Below are 19,941 nucleotides of genomic sequence, written 5' to 3'. Positions count from 1 at the left end.
CCATGAGAATTTGTAACCACAAACCTGTCCTTACAGAGTTTTGGGGTTGGAAGTTTTGGGGTTGTAGTCATGTTATGGGGTCCCCTATGCAGGGATATTAACATCAAAAGGTGGTTCTAGGCTAAGGTTCTAATACCCTTGTGGGTAGCTGGCAGATATAAATGAAAAACATTTCTGGAATAATATACCCACAACCCAGGTTGCCCTTCCCACAGATAAAGCTCTACAGACTGTGAACCCAGAAGCCCAAATTTCAAAATGTATGCCCCTAAAAACATGATTCCTGCCATTTAGAAAGACAAGGAACACATTCATGTCCAATGAAACCTTATGCTGACATGAACTTCCTCAAGACTTTGCAGAGCTAATGCTTCATCCCAAAACACATGACTCTCAAAAGTAGAAACTTCATGTCCTATACATGTACAGCAGCAGTCCCCCAACATTTTTGGCACTAGGGTCCAGTTTTGCGGAAGATAATTTTTCCATGAACCAGGAGGGGGAGGGGCGTCAGGGGAGGGGAATGGTTTTAATCAAGCCCACTCCATCTCCACCCCAGATCATCAGGCATTCGGTTCTCATAAGGAGCTCGCAACCTGGATCCTTTGCATGTGTGATTTACAGTTCAGTGCTCCTATGAGAATTCAAAGCGGAGAATTACCTGACCGGAGGCGCAGCTCAGACGGTGATAGAAACGACGAAGAGCAGCTATGAACACAGATGAAGCGTCACTCCGCCTGGTGCTCATCCCCTAATGGGTGGCCCAGTTCCTAACAGGCCGCAGACTGACACTCGTCTGTGACCTGGGGTTGGGGACCACAGTCATAGAGAGTTAATGAAAAAAAAATTTTTTTTTTTTTTTTGTAGAGACAGAGTCTCACTTTACCCCCCTCGGTAGAGTGCCAGGACGTCACAGGACTCACAGCAACCTTCAGCTCTTGGGCTTCTGCTATTCTCCTGCCTCAGCCTCCCGAGCAGCTGGTAAAAATTTTTATAGATAAGAGCTTTTCTTTCTTTTTTATTTTCTGTGTAACAAAGTGCAATTTTACTTAAGAAGCACAAAGAGAAAGTTTAGAGCACTTCCAAAGAGAGTTGGAAGCAGGTGGCTCTCACGCGGGAGAAAAGGTGAGAGACAGAGATGCAAAGGCCCGCAGGGGTTAAATACTCCCTCCATTTGAAATTGGCTGCCAGTCTTTCATTGGCCCCTCTGAGCCGCTGGGCAGTATCGCCCTTTTCTATTGGTCATTGATAGTTTCTTTCTATTGGTCGTTGGTTGCCTAGGTAACTTCATACCCACATTCTTACAGGCCCTCCCGACTTCCTCGTTAGCAGTCACGTTTTCCTCCCGCACCCCACGTCCCAACCTCCTTTCTTAGTGTTCTTAGAGATACGGTCCTGAAGTCTTGAAGGGAAAATGTTGGATGATGTTTCTTAGCTACTTCCTGCTATAAAAATGGGGCACTGGCCTACCTATCAGGGACCCTCCTCAGGTTCCCTACTCTAAAGGGATTTCAGTGGGAAGTTTCTGGCCACTTGGTCAAAGTTCCCATTAGTTTGGGCCGGAATCCTTGCATTGCTTTTATTTTAGCTTGGAACTGTTGGAGCCTTGAAAACACAAACTTAATAACGAGGTAGAACAGGCAGGGGTAAAAGCTTTTCTATGCCCCTAAAAATTACTTAGGACTTGCCGATCCCACAACTAGCTTCCAGCAAGTATAGCTCAGAATCAAGAGGCTTGTACTTGGGCGATCAGATGAGGCTCATAGAATTCTGGATCCAGATGCTCAAGTATTACCCACAATGGAGTGAGTCTATCAGAGAGATTGAACATGGGCTCTCAATCCAGAGCCTGGGTTATAGCTCATACTTCACTACTTTGTTTGGCTTTTGTGCCTCAATTTATCTTTAACACTATGATAACAACAGTGATCACTTCACAGGTTGGGGGAGATAATTGAGATTCATTCATTTAAAGAGTTTAGGCTGGGCATGGCATGGTGACTTATGCCTATAATCTTATCACTTTGGGAGGCTGAGGTGGGATGACTGCTTGAAGCCAGGATTTTGAGACCAGCCTGAGCAACACAGCAAGACCTTATCTCTACAAAAAGTAGAAAAATTAACCAAACGTGGTGATGTGTGCCTACAGTCTCTGCTACCTTGGAGGCTAAAGTGGGAGATCACTTGAGGGTGGAAGGTTGCAGCCTGCTATGATTGTACCACTGTACTCTAGCCTGGGCAACAGAGGCAGACCCTGTCTCAAAAAGAAAATATGAAAGAGTTCAGCCGAGTGCCAGTTCAATAAATGTTAGTTGTTATTATTTTCATGATAAACTGATTATTAAGCTCTAAATTATTTCTCATCAGATAGGCCCTCAAGTATTATTTCAAAAAGCATTCAGAAAGCTAGTTCTAAAACAACATCAATACATAAGCATGGTTGCGCCTGGCAAAACTAGGGCTTCCCTTGGGTTAAGCAAAGAGTTCTTAGCTATGACACCCCAAAACACAATAAATAACAGGAAAAAAATGGATAAATTAGACTTGATCAAAATTAAACACTTTTACATTTCCAAAGATATCAAGAAAATGAAAAGACAAACCACAGACAGGGAGAAAATATTTGCAAATCAATTGTCTGATCAAGAACTTGTGTTCAGAATAAGAACTCTTACAGCTCAATAATAAGAGCAAATTCTTTCTTTCTTTTTTTTTTCTTTTTTGAGACAGAGTCTCACTGTGGCATCACAGCTCATAGCAACCTTCAACTCTTGGACTCAAGCGATTCTCTTGCCTCAGCCTCCCAAGTAGCTAGGACTACAGGCACCAGCCACAACACCTGGCTATTTTTGTTATTTATTTAGCAGGCCTGGGCTGGGTTCGAATCCACCAGCTCTGGTGTATATGGCTGGCGCCCTAGCTGCTTGAGGTACAGGCGCTGAGCCAAGAGCAAATTATTTCAACAGATATTTTACCAAAAAAGTATAGAAATAATACTATATAAAAGAAGTTCAACATCATTAGTCACTAGGGAAATGTTAAAGGCACAATGAGATACACTTTACACTCACTAGGATCCCTATAATAAAAATAAAGGCAATAATAAGTGTTGTGGAGGATGTAGACTGAGAAGCCAGACCCTTCATGCATTGTAGAGATAAGGTCTCTACAAAAATGGCATAGCAATTTTGGAAGACAATTTGGCAATTTCCTAAGAAGTTAAACATAAATAACTGTATAACCTAGCCACTCCTAGGTATCCATCCAAGAGAAATGAAAACACATGCCTTTACAAAGAGTTGCAGGTGAATGTTTGTGGTCTCATTTGCAACACTCAAAAAGTAGAAACAATCCAAATGTCAGCCAACTGGTTAATAAATAAACAAAAGGTGGTATTTTATATTGTACGGAGGAACCACAAAACCATTACTTTAAGTGAAAGAAAGCAGGTTCAAGAGTACATGTTGTATAATTCCATTTTTATGAAATGTCCACGAAAGACAAATCTATGGAGGCAGAAAATCGATTAATGGCTGCCTTGGGATGGTGGTAGAAATGATCAGTGACTGTAAATGGATATAAGGGATTTGTGTGGGAGGATGAAAATGTCCTAAGACTGGAGTGGAGGAATGCTTGCACAACTTGTAGGTTCACTAACTATCATTCAAAAGTCATTGAAATGGGTGAATTTTATGATTTATAAATTATAACTTAATAAACTTATTTTTAAAAACTGCCCCCATTAGGCTGAATATGGTGACTCATGCCTATAATCTCAGCACTTTGGGAGGTTAAAGCAGGAGGCCAGGTGTTTGAGATCAGCTTGGTCAACACAGCAAGACCTCTATCTGTACAAAAGCCAAAAAATTTACCTTGATATGATGGCACAAACCTATAGTCTCAGCTTCTTGGGAAGCTGAGGCAGGGGGATCAGGTAAGGCCAGGAATTTGAGGTTGCAGTGAGCTGTGATCATGCTATTGAACTCCAGCATGGGCAACAGAGAGAGACCTGGTCTCTTAAAAAAAAAAAAAAAGAAAGAAAGAAAATTGTGCTGTTAACCTGTGTAGTTTTGCTTGGGATGTTTTTTTTTTGCAGTTTTTGGCCAGGGCTGGGTTCAAACCTACCACCTCCGGCATATGGGGCCGGCGACCTACCTCTTTGAGCCACAGGCACCACCTGCTTGGGATTTTTTACACAATTAAAACAAATTTAAAAGTTCCATATTTTTTATTGATGATGGTTCAATTTGCATTGTAAAATACAAATGAAGCCTGGTATGTGGAAAATGGAAAAAACAAAATCAAGTATAAAACATTGATGTAGACAAAATACAATTCAAAGAAAAATCATTAAAAGTGACAAAAGACATTTCACTCTCCATAAAAAGTACAGTCCACTGATGAAATATATGATTCATGAATATTTATGCCCCCAATAGCAAGACTTCAAATCATAAAGGGTGAAACCCAGTTAATGCAAGAGATGAAATTAACAGATATGTGTTTGTGGGGACACTTATACACTCCTGTTTCAGAAATCAAAAAATCAACTAAGTATAAAGTAAAGATATGGAATATCTGAAAACATAATGAACCTGACCATTTATATCACTCTATAAATAAAATTGAATCTAACAGAGACAACAGTCTTTTAAAATAGCCATTCCCAAACTGATCACGTATTAAGCCACACAGAAAAGCTCAAAAAATTCTAAATATCAGAATCGTTAGGAAAATAAAACTATGTGCATTTTGCTGTTGTCAGAAAGTCCACAGAATTCACTTTGAAAGCCTCCTGCCTCAAGTCTCGATGGTTTTGATTTGCCAAATAAAGTCAGCACGTGTGCGCATGATTACATTTATTCTCCACTCTGCTAATAAAGCTAAGAATTAAAAATCCCAATTTATTCTGTATTTTCCCTGTCTTCAATGTTTAGATGCTACTGTATTTTGCCTAATTCCTATACAATTACCGAAAAGGTTTTTCACTTTTATTACCTAATTCTGCCCCATTCCAAGTGTTTATTTGTCTTACTTAAAAAACAAATTTACCCTAAGGTTATTTCCTTCTTTGATACCTATGCCTGAAAGCGCCATTATCACTCTGAACAGGTGACCAGAGTCACTCCCTAGGGACCGCCTTGCCTCCTATTCTCTCCTGGTTTGGACATTTTCTCCAATCCTTCTAGCTGGTTCCTCCGTGCTTTGCTTCCTGCTTCTTAACTGTTCACCACGTGCCAGGCACTTGTGTTAGGCGCTAAGGAGACAGGGGTGAGTAAAGCACACCGGCTTTCACTGGGCATCTGGGGAAGGTAGGAAATGCTAAGAGCTGATGTCCAGGTAGGAAACTTGGAGTTGAAGATACATAGAGTCTTTTTTTTTTGGCTTCTTCTGGATTTGAATTGAACTATAATCTTTCTCTGGTGTTGATATAATCCTTCTCCAATTTTTCCTTCTTTAGGTGTCTTTCATTATATATTTTCCTAGTTTCCTATCAGCTTCTTTCTTAGTCTAATGAATCCTACTTTTTTTTTTTTTGAGACAGAGTTTCATTACGTCGCCCTCGGTAGAGTGCCACAGCAACCTCAAACTCCTGAGCTTAAGCGATTCTCTTGCCTCAGCCTCCCAAGTTGCTGGGACTACAGGTGCCTGCCACAACGCCCGAATATTTTTTGGTTGCAGCTGTCATTGTTGTTCAGCGGCCCAGGCTGGGCTAGAACCCGCCAGCTTCAGTGTATGTGGCTGGCTCCCTCCTCACTGAGCTATGTGCACAGAGCCAAATCCTACGCTTCTACTATGCTTCTGCCTTTACCCCCAACCAGTCCAGACTTTAACACTGAAAAGAAAAACAAAATCACAGGCTAATGCTATCCTTTTTTAGCTTTCAGCTTCCTCTACAGAATGAGAAAGCAGGCTAACGTGTCATTTTGAATCTAGCTACAGAAGCAGAAAATATTTTGACGTCATTGACGGGAGCAAATTAGCTGGCAGGGAGTATGAATATGTCTTCTGCATGTCGTTTAGCAGAAGGGCTGTCCCCCCTGGTCCAATCTGCAGTGAGAATTTAGAGCACATTCCAATGAGAATTTTTCAACTGAGAACTGTCCCTGGGATGTGCAACAGGGGTATTCCATCGGCTGGAGGAGAGCTGATCTACAGAGCAAAGTGTTCACTGTGCTAGCACAGTGTCTTCCTGCCCAAGTACACTGGGGCTGGGACCTTTAGGAATGAAACATTGAGATACTGACTGTGCAATTTGCAAAACCACCTAACTTGCTTGCAAAAGAATCATGTTTTGTTTTTTGTTTTTCCCCTAAGCAAAGATCTATATTTAGAAAAAGCAAAATATAATTGATGAGAAGGAACCTTCTGAAGTGCTATAAATGTTCTATATTATAATCTCGGTGGCAGGTACATGGGCACATACAAATGTAAAAACTCATGGAGGTGAACACTTAGAATCTTTGCACGTAGCGTGTGTGAAACTTCATTATAAAAAATCCAAAAAAAGAGGGTGGTGCTGGTGATGGTTGTACAACCATGTGAATGTATTTAATGCTACTGAATTGAACACTTAAAAATGGTTAAAGTGGAAATTGTTATGTATATTTTACCATAATAAAAAATTTAAATGCACATACTTGATTATAGCTGACTACCATATATTAAGGAATGCTGCTTAACCAGCCTTGATGATGGAAACGCTATCCTTCTAAGCAGATGGAGGGCCTCCTCTCTGCCTGGACAATCTGCCTTGGCTCTTCGTTTTTCCACATTGCTTCCTTCCCAAGGTCTGTAATCTCTACTAGAAAATGGAAGGATATCTGAGTGCGGGCCTCCTCAATGACCCTCACCTGACCCAACCTTCACACTCTCCTCTGCATGCAAAGACTTCCAGGGTTGGGGGAAGCAGAAGACAGGCTCAGGGTTCAAGGGGAGGGCAGGGTGCAGGCAGGGCAGAGAGAGGAGGGGAAGGCTCAGCGAGTATCTTGCTCTGCTCCTATCTCAGGCTTCCCCTTTCTTCTCCTCCCCCACCCTGAGGCAGGAGGCAAAATGTAGACTTTCACTCAGGAGAGAGACCCCAGGTTACCAAGTTGCACCTCCTTATTTTAACTTCATTTCGTTTCATTTTTTAATGAGGCAAACAAAGCACAGAGAGGTGAAGGGGCTTTTCCAAGGTCACAAAGCCAGCTGGAGGCTAAGCCAGGATGAAGTTCAGGCCCTCCGATGCCATGTGCTGCCCCAGACCTGCACCTTGTGTATTTTGTGTGCCAAAATACTTGTGTGCTTGTCTGCGGCTTCTCAGACCTTCCACCCTTTTTGCTCCTCTAGCTCACCTTCCTGCCAGTGCATTTTTATATTAACTTTATTGAAGTTTAATTCACATGTTGTAAAATGTACCCATATAAATGTACTCCATATACATAGGAGTATACAATCCTATGGGCTTTAGTGTACTAAAATCTTATCAATTTTAAAACATTTTCATCAACCCTGAAAGAAACCCTGTACTAATTAACAGTCACTCTCCCTATTCCCCGAACCCCGCAGCTCTAGGAAACTATCAATCTATAGATTTGCCTTTTCTGCACATTTCAAATTAGTGGAATCATACAATATGTGGTCCTTTGCAACTGGCTTTTTTCGCTTGGCATAGTGTCCTCAAGGTTCATCCACGCCATAGCCCTCCAAATCATTCAGCTGTTCTTCTCAAGATAAATGGAAAAAAGGGGCAGGGAGAAGAATGAGGGAATTCTGAGGCTCCAACACAGCAGCACAATGAGATGAAGGTGATGTTAATTCCCTCCCATGTACCACATACCTCTTCCTGTTCATTACTGCATTTAATCTAATCTTCATAGCCTAGGAGCATGACCATCCCAATTCAGATGTGGAAAACTGAAGAGGAATTCAATAGCTCTTCCAAAGGAATGCCAGTCAGAAGCAGCAGAAATGGTGCAGAACTCAGGTTTGTCTGCTTCAAAAGCCACTATCTTTTTTTCCCCCCACTAGCCTGGGCCACCTCTGAAATCAGCAGATTCTGACAATGGTGGATGATATTTCACATCCACAGGTGGGTTGAGACTTCCAGATAATTTTAAAAAGTGGTGATCACTGTGCTTCATTTATTTATTGTTTTTTGTTTTGAGATGGAGTCTCACTCTGTCGCCCTCGGTAGAGTGCCATGGTGTCAAAGCTCACAGCAACCTCAAATTCTTGGGCTCAAATGATCCTCTGGTCTTAGCCTCCCAAGTAGCTGGGACTACAGGCGCCCGCTACTGCCTGGCTATCCACCGGCCTCAGCCTCCCCAAATTCTAGGATTACAGGTGTGAGCCACTGCACCTGCAGATCACTGTGTTTTAAAATCATTTTACTTCAACTCCATACTTTCCTCACTGCAGCACTATTTCTAAGAGCGAAGGAGGAATAAGACCTACATGACCGATGTAGAGTAGGGGTTAAAGTGCAACATCCATATAGTTGATTCAGCTGTAAAACAGAATAATCTCAATATACAGTGAACATGAGCCATTTGCAAAACAGCCTGTATACTGTACTAAAAATTCCACGTAGGGGGAGAGTGGAGAGAAAACACAGTACCTATGGATCTGCTTGCGTAGGCATACACAAAACATTTCCGAAAACATAACTCCTACAGGAGCTGGGTGACTGGGAAGAGTGGTGGGAGGAATTTCACTTTTTTTTCTTTAGGACAGAATCTCACTCAGTTACCCTTGGGAGAGAGCTGAGGCTTCAGCTCTCAAACTCATGGGCTCTAGTGATCCTCTTGTCTCAGCCTCCCAAGTAGCTGGGACTACGGACATACACCACCAAGCCCCGCTACGTTTTCTATTTTTAGTAGAAACGGGTCTGGCTCTCCTTCAGGCTGGCCTGGAACTCCTGAGCTCAGGCCATCCACCCCTCCGTGGCCTCCCGGAGTGCAGGATTACAGGTGTGAGCCACCGTGCAGGGCTCCCAGATAAATTTGAATTCCAGATAAACAAGGAATACTTTCTTTGATTTTTAGTATGTCCTATGTATTTATGTATCTGACCCCCGTAAGTCAAAGATTTTACTGTAGTAGTCTCTAGGTGTAAAGGTATAAATCTCACTCTCCACTCCCAACCCCAACACCTCTGTGCCTGCGCACCACCCTCCCTACCCCACCCCCATCTGTTCCCCTCATTACTCACCCTCCGTAAGAGTTAACTTTTAATTCCCCCGAGGAGATCCCTTTGGCCTTGCTGTGTGGGTGATAAGACACAGACCCTGCCTGCCAATCATTGGACATTTTCCGCGCAGGAGCAGAAAGAAGGCGGCACCGGTCACGTGGAGCTAGCCCACTGGAGAGTCCAGATGGCCCTGCCACCCGCCCACCTGGCCCGGGCCGGGGGAGCCCTATTTAGGCCGCTTCTTGGGCCTCCCAGGAAGAGAACTGGGAGGTTACGCCTTGCAGACCAGAGTGTATCGATTCCTTGCACTCTGCGATTATTTCCTTTGTTTCCAGCTTTCGATAGTATTTGTAAATAGTAATAAGTATTGGGTGGTGCCTGTGGCTCAGTGAGTAGGATGCTGGCCCCATATACCGAGGGTGGTGGCAGACCCAACTCCGGCTAAACTGCAACAATAAAAAAATAAAAAAAATAAAAAATATTCTGGCCTTGTTTCAGTAAGGCTCCCGGAGGGAAAAAAAATAGGAAGGCTATGTCTTCCTCCTGAGTCTAAGTACGAGGAATAATTCACCTAAGGACAGTGTAAGGCAGCTGAGAGTGTTGGAGGATGGGAAGCTGAGCACACCAGGGATGGAAATATCAATCATGTGTGTCCCCACAGGGAGATCCAGTCCGTGTTTGGAGGCTCTCGTTCTAATTTCTGTTAGTATTCCACTCTTTTTTGATAGGGCTCATTAATCCACATGCTGCTTTCCCGGGAGCTTGCTGCTTCCAGGAAGCCTCTCGCCCTGCTGCGTCCCTCCAGATTCTCCTGTAAACTCAGTGTTTAACATCGCCGTCGGCAATGAATCCTGCACTAACTCTCAGCACCTCTAGAACTGAGTTGTTTCCTATTTGTTTTTTTCTATTGCTAGATAGTTCATTTGTTTTCCAAGGGCCAGGAACATGCTTTTTATCCATGTGCCTGAGGCGATGTTTGGCTAAAGGTGTTTTTTGACCCTTCCAATCACAGCAGACAGTGGTGATAATGATCACATAATCAACTTTATCGATAGTAGTATAGAATTACATAAGCAAATACAGACGGTGCCCCAAAACGTACATACATTTTAACAAAGGAAAAAGCTGTATTAAAATTGTAATAGTCAATATATATGGGTAACAAAAAATGAATACAAGTCATGTTTGAGCACCTCTTGTAATTGTAGAAGTAAGTGGTGATTTGAATATTACAATTTTAATACTTTTTTTACTTTCTTTCTTTCTTTTTTTAGAGACAGAGTCTCGCTTTTACGCCCTCGGAGTCACAGCTCACAGCAACTTCCAGCTCTTGGGCTTTGGCTATTCTCTTGCCCCAGCCTCCAGAGTAGCTGTGCAGTTTTTCACTTTCTTAAAATGTGCATACATGTTTATGGCACCCTCTGTATAATCGATTCGGGTTTTTTTCTGGTTATTAAATCATAGCTGTGTACATTAATGCAATCATGGGGCACAATGTGCTGGTTTTATATACAATTTGAAATATTTTCATCAAACTGGTTAACATAGCCTTCGCAGCATTTTCTTAGTTATTGTGTTAAGACATTTATGTTCTACATTTAGTAAATTTCACATGTACCCTTGTAAGATGCACCATAGGTGTGGTCCCACTGATTACCTTCCCTCCACCCCTGCTCCCCCTCACCTCCCTATCCCCTTTCCCCATATTCTTGGACTATAATTGGGGGTCTTTTTTTAGTTGCAAATGGTTTTTAAACAATATTTGTCAATAATTACTAGTGATTTTGATTATTCTAATTCTTGGCATCAAATAACCTACCCATCCTCATTCTTTTGCTTTGAGGTTGATCATTCTTTCTTCTATAACTAGGTGAGTTTTTGTTTTTATGCGGTGCCTCTGAAACTCAGTATAGTTTTCTCTCTTTGGCTGGGAAAGTGGAAACCTGAGGAGGCTTTCTTTGAAAAAAAAAAAAATGGCTTGATAAAATACATAATAGCTGATATGTTCATGTTTACTTAAGGTTTCAATTTTTAAACTTCGAATCAGTCACAAAATATTTATTTTACTATTCCCAACCCTCTATTCTATGTAAGTGGCCTATGATAAAAATACAGGTACACTTACATTGTTATTTATCCTAGCAGCATCAGCTCTGATGGTCTGTATGTCTTGTTTTTATTTTGTTAACAGGCTGAGGAATCAGCAAGATAGTGGCTATTGAACCCAATAGGGGATATATATGAGTACTTTTGGTGATATACATTTTAACTTCTAATTCATCTTGAAACTCTTAAATGAAATTTTATATCAGGATTTGTTTTCACCGTTTCCTCTGTTCTTTTAAAACTCTTACAACAGAAGGCACAGGAAAACTTTCAAGATAGTCTCAATTTATTAAACCATTAATTGTATAAGAAAATACATAATCAGTAATTTTAGGTGGATTATTAAAATTAAAATATCAAACTCCTTTATTTTCAAATGGTCAGTTAAAATAAAGTATTTGCACGTTAAAATAAAATATAGCAATTTGACATCTGTTTGTTCCTCGCAACTATCAAACAGTAAATATATTTACTTTTCCCTCTTAAATTCATCTTTGTAAAATAATTTTTTTTTTTTTTTTGTAGAGACAGAGTCTCACTTTATCGCCTTTGGTGAGTGTCAGGGTGTCACACAGCTCACAGCAACCTCCAACTCATGGGCCTAGGTGATTCTCTTGCCTCAGCCTCTGGAGTAACTGAGACTACAGGTGCCTGCCACACGCCTGAATATTTTTTTGTTGCAGTTTGGCCAGGGCCGGGTCGAACCTGCCACCCTTGGTATATGGGGCCGGCGTCCTACACACTGAGCCACAGGCACCGCCCTGTAAAATAATTTTTTTAAAGAGATGATGCTCTGTTTCCCAGGTGAGAGTGCAGTGGCACCATCACAGCTCACTCCAGCCTTGAATTCCTGTGCTTGAGTGATCCTCCTACCTCAGCCACCTCTCTCTGTAGCTAGGCTTATAGAGCTGTCCCACCATACCTAGCTAATTTTTAAGTTTTTTGTAGAGAGGAGGTCTCACTATGTTGCCCAGGCTGGTTATGAACTCCTGGCCTCAAGTGATCCTCCTGCTTCAGCTTCCTAAAGCACAAATAATTTTTTTTTTTTTTTTGAGACAGAGTCTCACTCTGTTGCCCTGGACAGCCATGGCATCATAGCTCACAGTAACCTTAAACTCTTGGGCTTGAGCAGTCTTCTTGCCTTAGCTTCCAGAGTAGCTGAAACTACAGGCAACCACCACAACACCTGGCTAGTTTTTTCTATTTTTAGTAGAGATGGGGTCTTGCTCTTGCTTAGTCTGGTCTGGAACTCCTGAGCTGAAGGAATCCACCCACCGTGGCCTCCCAGAGCACTAAGAATATAGGCTTGAGCCGTTGTACCTAACCTGTACAGTCTCACGAATTAATGATGGCCCTTGCCTTGAGTATCACAGACTAGGCTTCCCTGCTTTTATGGCTGTGCTTTTTCCTCTCCCCAGCTCCCTTTGCTAGCCTGCAGTGTGGTGTTCATGATGTGCCATCGTATTGTAACCTTTGTCTCACTAAAAGCCTGAGACTAGCTTCTGAGGCTCAGCTAATATGAAATGAGGATGATGTGCTTTGTGACATGTGTTTGCGGTACCTAGAGGCTTTGTCATTTACTTCCAGGTTCCAAGTTGAGCTCCTAATTACTGAACTTATTGGGAACACTTGAGAAGAACTAGCAACCTGCTCAGATCCTAAAACTTTCCTCCTAGCTCCTCTCATCTTCCATCTGGGTTTCAAAATTCCTTTTACAGAATTCTAAAACAGTAGTGGCTTATACATGGATGATCCTTATTCTCTTGCAGACATTGTTTTAAGCCCTTTAAAGACATCAACCATTATATCTTCACAATAATTCCCAGATTACTTCTCATTTCAGAGGAATTGGAAAGGGAGGCAAGAAGAGGGTAAGTGACTTGCTCACAGATACGGAGCTGGTAAGTGTGATAAGTGTCAAAGTTGGAACTCCAGCATAAGCAGCCTGACCTCAAGATCTGTATTTCTATTTGCCACAATATACAGGATTCTACTGCTGTCCTCTGAGTGTATGGAACTTCAGTGCATAAAGGAAGGTGGCTGGGTAATCAGGTTTCATTGCTGCAACCTCAGGCAGAACCATCTTCTTAAAGAATTAGGTCCTTGCTAGTATTATCTGCTTTTGAATTCCTCTTATTCCTCCAATCCAAACTACAGTCAGCATCAGTTACCAACAGTGATCGAGCTTTTTCTTTGTGGTAGGCATCTTTCTGGGCACTTTATAAATATCTCAAATCCCTATAACAGTGTTGTCCCCATATAAGGAGGAAGGCTCAAAGATGCTACATGGTGTGTTCTAATCACCCAGTGATTGGCAGAACTCACATTTTCATTCCTCAAATACCTCAAGGACAAAAGCCTCCATCCTTCTCTCTCCATGTGCCTATAGGATAGAAGCCAAATTCCTCACTGGCAGGCAAGGTGCCATGCTATCTTCCCAACCTTATCTCCCGCTGGGCTCCGGTTTGCCTCCTCTGTTCCAGACTGGCATGTGTGTGCCCTCTCCCCCAACCCGCAGGCTCACTCCCAACACCCAGCCTTCCACGAGTTCTTCCCACAACTTAGAATGTCTTGTTTTCTCCTTTCCGTCTACTCAGATCCCGTGCAACTTCAGGACAGTTCAGTATTCCATCTCACATACACTCTTCCTTCATTAAGTCCCTCAGGCCCTACCAGTCCCGTGTGTCCCTTGTCCTCACCGCACATCCCCGTCCCGGGGGCATTGATCATGTACAGCTGTACACCTCGCCATCCGTTCAGGCTGGTTGACTCACAGCAGCACATTTGACATAAGGAGCTGAATATTTTGACTCAAATAGTGAGTCATGTACTTGGTCAGAGGCAACACAGAGAACTTTCCCTTGAATTCTCTGACATGCTCCAAGACCTAGGGGAAAAACAGCTTTCCAGGGACAACATGAAAAGTAGATGGAATTTATCATCGGTGCCTTCTAATACAGCTTCTCCCCGCAGGTCCTCCCAACATGTGGGAGGTATATATGTCTAAGTCCCCTGCTTTCTCTCTGCTCTTCTTTCCAATATGGAAATAATACTCATAACAACAATAGACATAATAATACTGTGTCAGATACTTTTCTAAGTACTTCCCAAGTATTAACTAATTTAGTCTGCCTAGCAACACTTTGAGGTAGGTGTTATTATTTCCCTCCTTTTCACCCTCAGAGACTGTGGACCCCAGTCCCTGGCCTGTTAGGAGCTGTGCCACACAGTAGGCGGTGAGTGCGTGCAAGTGAAGCCTCATCTGTATTTATGACTGCTCCCAGTTGTTCACGTCACTACCTGAGTTCTGTCTCCTTTCAAATCCTCTCACCCTCCCCCCATCCATGGCAAAATTGTCTTCCATGAAACCCGTCCCTGGTGCTAAAAGGGTTGGAGACCACTGCTCAGAGAGACTGAGTCACATAGGCTTAAGTAACTTGCCTAAGGTCACACAGCTGGGATTCAAAGCTAAGCATTTAATTAATATACATACCACACTGCCTGACCAATAAAATAATGTATTCGTTTTTCTCCAATAGTGAAAGTAATGCCTGCTAAATGTTAAAAAAATAAAAAAAGCAGATAAGAAACCCAGTAGAAGGAGAGTATCATCCAAAATCCTATCACACAAGGAAATTTAAATAACCTACTCAAACAGATATGAACATGTACTAGTTGCTATTTCAACAGCGGAACCATATGGTGCATCACAGCTAGATTTCTGTCTTTTAATTCAAAGTTTTAAACAGTTTCATTGAGGTATAATTTATATACCATAAAAATTCACTTGTTTTAACCATATAGATAATTGTAGTAAATTTACAGAGTTTTGTACTTATCATTACAAACCAATTTTAGATCATTTCATCACCCTCTCAAAAGATCTTTTATACCCACTGGCACTTACTCCCAGTTCACACCACTAGTCTCTGGTAACTGCTAATCGACTTTGTTTCTATATTGATTTGCTCTGGACATTCCATATAAGTGGAATCATACAATAGGTGGTCTTTTGAATCTGGCTTTATTTATTTCAGACAGAGTCTCTCACTCTGTGGCCCCCAGCCAGAGTGCTGTGGCCTCATAGCTCATAGCAACCTCAAACTCCTGGATTCAAGTGATCCTCTTGCTTCAGCCTCCCCAGTAGCTGGGACTACAGGCACCCACCAGAACACCCGGCTAGTTGAATTTGGCTTCTTTTACGTAGCATAATGTCATCCATGCTGTAGCATGTGTCAGTGCTTTCTCCCTCTTATGGCAGAGTAATATGCTATTATATGGACATGCCACGTTTATGTATTCATTCACCCACTGATGGACATTTGGATTGTTTCAAGTGAATAATTCTGCCAGGAATTTTTATGTATAAGTCTTTTTTTTTAAATATGGAACTCTGGGCAGCACCTGTGGCTCAGTCGGTAAGGCGCCGGCCCCATATGCCGAGGGTGGCGGGTTCAAACCTGGCCCCGGCTGAACTGCAACCAAAAAATAGCCGGGCGTTGTGGCGGGTGCCTGTAGTCCCAGCTACTTGGGAGGCTGAGGCAAGAGAATCGCGTAAGCCCAGGAGTTGGAGGTTGCTGTGAGCTGTGATGCCATAGCACTCTACCGAGGGCCATAAAGCGAGACTGTCTCTACAAAAAAAAAAAAAATTAAAAAAAAAATATGGAACGCTTCACGAATTTGCCTGTCATCCTTGCGCAGGGGCCATGCTAATCTTCTCTGTATCGTTCCAATTTTAGTATATGTGCTGCCGAAGCGAGCACTATGTGTAAGTCTTTACATGGACATATATTTTTATTTCTCTGAGGTAGATGTCTAGGTGTGGAAATATTGTGTTATGTGGTTAAGTTTTCCAAACTGGCTGTACAATTTTACATTCCCACCAGCAATATACGAGAGTTCTAGTTTCTCCACATCCTAGCAAACACTTGCTCTCATTTATCTTTTTGATTATAGCTGTTCTAATGAGTGTGGTACAATACCTCATTATGGTTTTGATTTGTATTTCCTTAATGACTAGTGATACTGAGCATCTTTCCATGTGCTTGTCAGCCCTTTGAATATTTTCTTCGGTGAAATGTCTATTTGAATCATTTTTTTCACTTTAAAAACATTAGAGATGGGGTCTTGCTATGTTGCTTGGGTTAGTCTCAAACTCCCGGCCTCAAGTGATCCTCCTACCAGGGACTCCCAAAGTGCTGGGATTACAGATGTGAACCAACATGATTTGCTACCATTTTTCTTTTTTTTTTTTTTGTAGAGACAGAGTCTCACTTTACCGCCTTTGGCTAGAGTGCCATGATGTCACAGGACTCACAGCAACCTCTAGCTCCTGGGCTTCTGCGATTCTCCTGCCTCAGCCTCTGAGCAGTTGGGACTACAGGTGCCTGCCACAACGCCTGGCTATTTTTTGGTTGCAGTTCAGCTCTGGCTGGGCCTGAACCCGCCACCCTCCGTATATGGGGCCGGTGCCCTACTCACTGAGCCACAGGCGCCACCCTTTGCTACCATTTTTCAATGGGGCTATTTGTCCTCTTATTATTAAAGAGTTCTTTATATATTCTGAATGCCTGCCCTTTATCAGATATACAACTTCCAGTCTATGGCTTGTCTTTTCATTTTCCTAGTGGTGTCTTTTGATGCGCAAAAGTTTTGAAGGTCTAATTTATCATTTTTTTTCCCTTTTATTGCTTGTATGTTTGGTGTCTTATCTAGGAAGTCTTTGCCTAACTCTTACAAGTTTTAGAACTGTCCTCCCTCACACTCATTAGTATGGACGTATTTCTAAGTAAATAAATTCAGATATACATCAGTATCTTTATGGCTTTGGTTTCTAGAAAGTAGAGAGGGAAGAAAGGAGACAATTGGACCAGACAACTCAAAATATGTGCTGCGCCCATAGCACAGTGGTTATGACACCAGCCGCATACACGGAGGCTGGTGGGTTTGAACCCGGCCTGGGCTAGCTAAACAACAATGACAACTGCAACAAAAAATAGCTGGGCATTGTGGTGGGCGCCTGTAGTCCCAGCTACCTGGGAGGCTGAGGCAAGAGAATCACTTGAGTCCAAGAGTTTGAGGTTGCTATGAGCTGTGATGCCACAGTGAGACTCTGTCTCAAAAAAAAAAAAAAAAAAAAAAAAAGCCCAGCATGATAGCATGATTCTGTTCATTATTTAGGCCTTCCTGTCTTCATTATTTTTTGCAGTTTTTTTTTTTTTGGCTGGGGCTGGGTTTGAACCCGCCACCTCCAGCATATGGGGCCAGTGCCCTACTCCTTTGAGCCACAGGCGCCACCCCCGTTCATTTTCAATCATCTCTTTTCTTATAGCTTCTCTGTTTTATAAAAAAAAAAATGCTAAGTTATTAACTTCATCACAATATTGTACATTTCAATATCTTGGATATCTAGATCCAAATTTTCTGTAGGCTTAAATCCCTCCTTTATAGATACTACTGATAGGGTGCTAATAAGGAACATATATTTCCTTGTAATTTGCGATTTGACAGCTGCTTCTTCCTACATCTATTTCATTCTCGAAAACTGGGTGTTGGGGATAATTCAGCTCCAGTCTATGTAAATATGGAAAAAGAAAATTAATAGTGGATAATAACAATTGGCATGTGTGTTTTTGTTTTTTTTTTTTTGGTGAGGGCTGGGTTTGAACCCACCACCTCTGGTATATGGGGCTGGCGCCCTATTCCTTGAGCCATAGGCGCTGCCTGGCATGTGTGTTTTAATGGAAGACTCAAAAGGAATGAGATATTTCTGAACAGAATAATAGTTATCATTGAAGAGGTTCCAGATTGGAATGTATGGTAGCATCCCAGCACCTGTCAAGAGTAGAGCTTCACTAGCTCTAAGGTAGGCTATGAGGTATTGTGTAACGCTAAAAGCTTCTTTAGGAAATACTTTTCAAACAAATAACACTAATGAGGAAAATCCAGACAAAATGTGGAAAATCTAGGAATGGGCTTGTAAGAGGGGCCTTAGCATTAGAACTCGAAAGGAGATTAAAGGACTTCAGAGCTCAGTGCTGAAAACATCAAATTGCTGAAAGTGATGGCCACTAGACAAGAATTATTTATTTATTTATTAATTATTATGATTATTATTGCAGTTTTTGGCCAGGGCTAGGTTTGAACTCCCCACCTCTAGCATCTGGGGCCAGCGTTGCCCTAGACAAGAATTTTGATGAGAAGCCAAGAGAGGTAGTCATGCTCTTTTGGAGAATTAATCCCCTGAGTTTGGGGCCTAGGCTCTGGAAGGTGAACACTGGTGGAAAGCAAGGCTCTTTCACAGTGCATTAAACCCAGCCTGGTAGCTTTAACTTTTTTCACATGGAAAAGCCACTGTAGTGGCCCCTACAGTGTGCATGGAGTATCCTGGAAAACTAAGACAACATGGAGAGAATAGCTGGAAACTACTGCACAGACTTACAGCAAACGACCAGCTGGTTTAGGGGGACACGGGGAAGAACAGTCAATAGGACTTAGGGATGGATTTGCTGTGCAGGTGCAGAGAGGAGACCGACATGGCTAGGGTGGTCCGTCAGGATGAATGCCCTGGGAAAAGGCTGTTAGCCGATCCAGTTTTTTTTTTTTTTAAAGGTATAATTACATATAGTAAAATGCACAGATTTGAAGTGTAGAATAATTTTGGGTAAATGTCTGCGCCCGCCAAACCCCCCCCCCCCATCAAAAAAGAAAAAAGAGACATTTTAAAGTCTGAGTTTCAGGTGCCTGCAATCTAAGCGAAGCTCCCTCAAAAGCAAGAAGCTGTATACACCAGGAGTGAGAAGCAAAAAGGCTGGAACTACAAATTAGCGTTCTCTGGAGCCAGTAGACAGAAATATTGTAAGCAAATAAACATAGGTGCAGGAAAGGATAAACGGAAAACAAAAAGTCCCAACCTTTGACATTTTGGGCTTGTTGGAGCCCCCTATATTGAAGGTATTTATTAGGCCGTATAAACGCAGAGACTTCTTTTTTCCTCAGGCTTTCAACCCCATGCTTAATTTTCTTAAGACAGAAATAAACCATTTTCCGAGTTGGCTGCTACCAAGATGTACTTTATTGAACTTAGAGAATGTGTCTCTTTGGGGGGAGGCTAGAGGACCCCACAGGGTGGTTTGCAGCCTGCACGCCTCTGTTTTTGACCTGCGGAGCCCAGCTTCCCGCTGAAACGTGCTTTGGCAGCTTGGTCTCCGCGCCTTGGAGACCTGAGCAGGGTCACAGCATCCCCCGGCCTCAGTGCAAGTGCACTTTGCAAAGACTCTGCAGAAACGCCTCGGGCGTCCTTGCAACCGGTGCAAGCTTGCACGGGGCAGGAGCGAGGTAACCAGAGTTGGGGGGCGGCGGGCGTGGCCACCCTCGCTCGCGCCTTCTCCCGCCCAGGCAGTCCCGGGAACGTTCGGAAAAGTATCCAAAAGTTCTGCGCTGCGCGCGCGCAAACGAAAAAAAAAAAAAAACCTAGACACCCGCCCCCCACCACTCCAGGCGTGTCCCGACCTCGCCACTCTGGCTGCACCTCCGGCTGCAGCACACACGCCTGCTGCTTCTCCTCTTTGGGAACTTAGCCGTCGGTTGGCTTCTTCCCTTGCAGCCGTCTCCAGACGGCAGAGGCGACCAGAGAGTCCTTGTGCTTCTCCTTGGGGCACC

General features: G+C 42.7%; 1 non-coding gene across 1 annotated transcript; it reads right to left on the bottom strand.

Moving 5' to 3' along the window:
* Positions 1-15,936: 15,936 nt before the first annotated feature.
* LOC128579963 (U6 spliceosomal RNA) lies at positions 15,937-16,043 on the bottom strand. Its single transcript, XR_008378330.1, has one exon. It is a non-coding gene; the product is annotated as a U6 spliceosomal RNA (small nuclear RNA).
* Positions 16,044-19,941: the final 3,898 nt, after the last annotated feature.

Source organism: Nycticebus coucang, chromosome 2 (genome assembly GCF_027406575.1).
Source record: "Nycticebus coucang isolate mNycCou1 chromosome 2, mNycCou1.pri, whole genome shotgun sequence".
NCBI classification, from domain to species: domain Eukaryota; kingdom Metazoa; phylum Chordata; class Mammalia; order Primates; family Lorisidae; genus Nycticebus; species Nycticebus coucang.
This window is presented reverse-complemented; position numbering and strand designations above follow the sequence as displayed.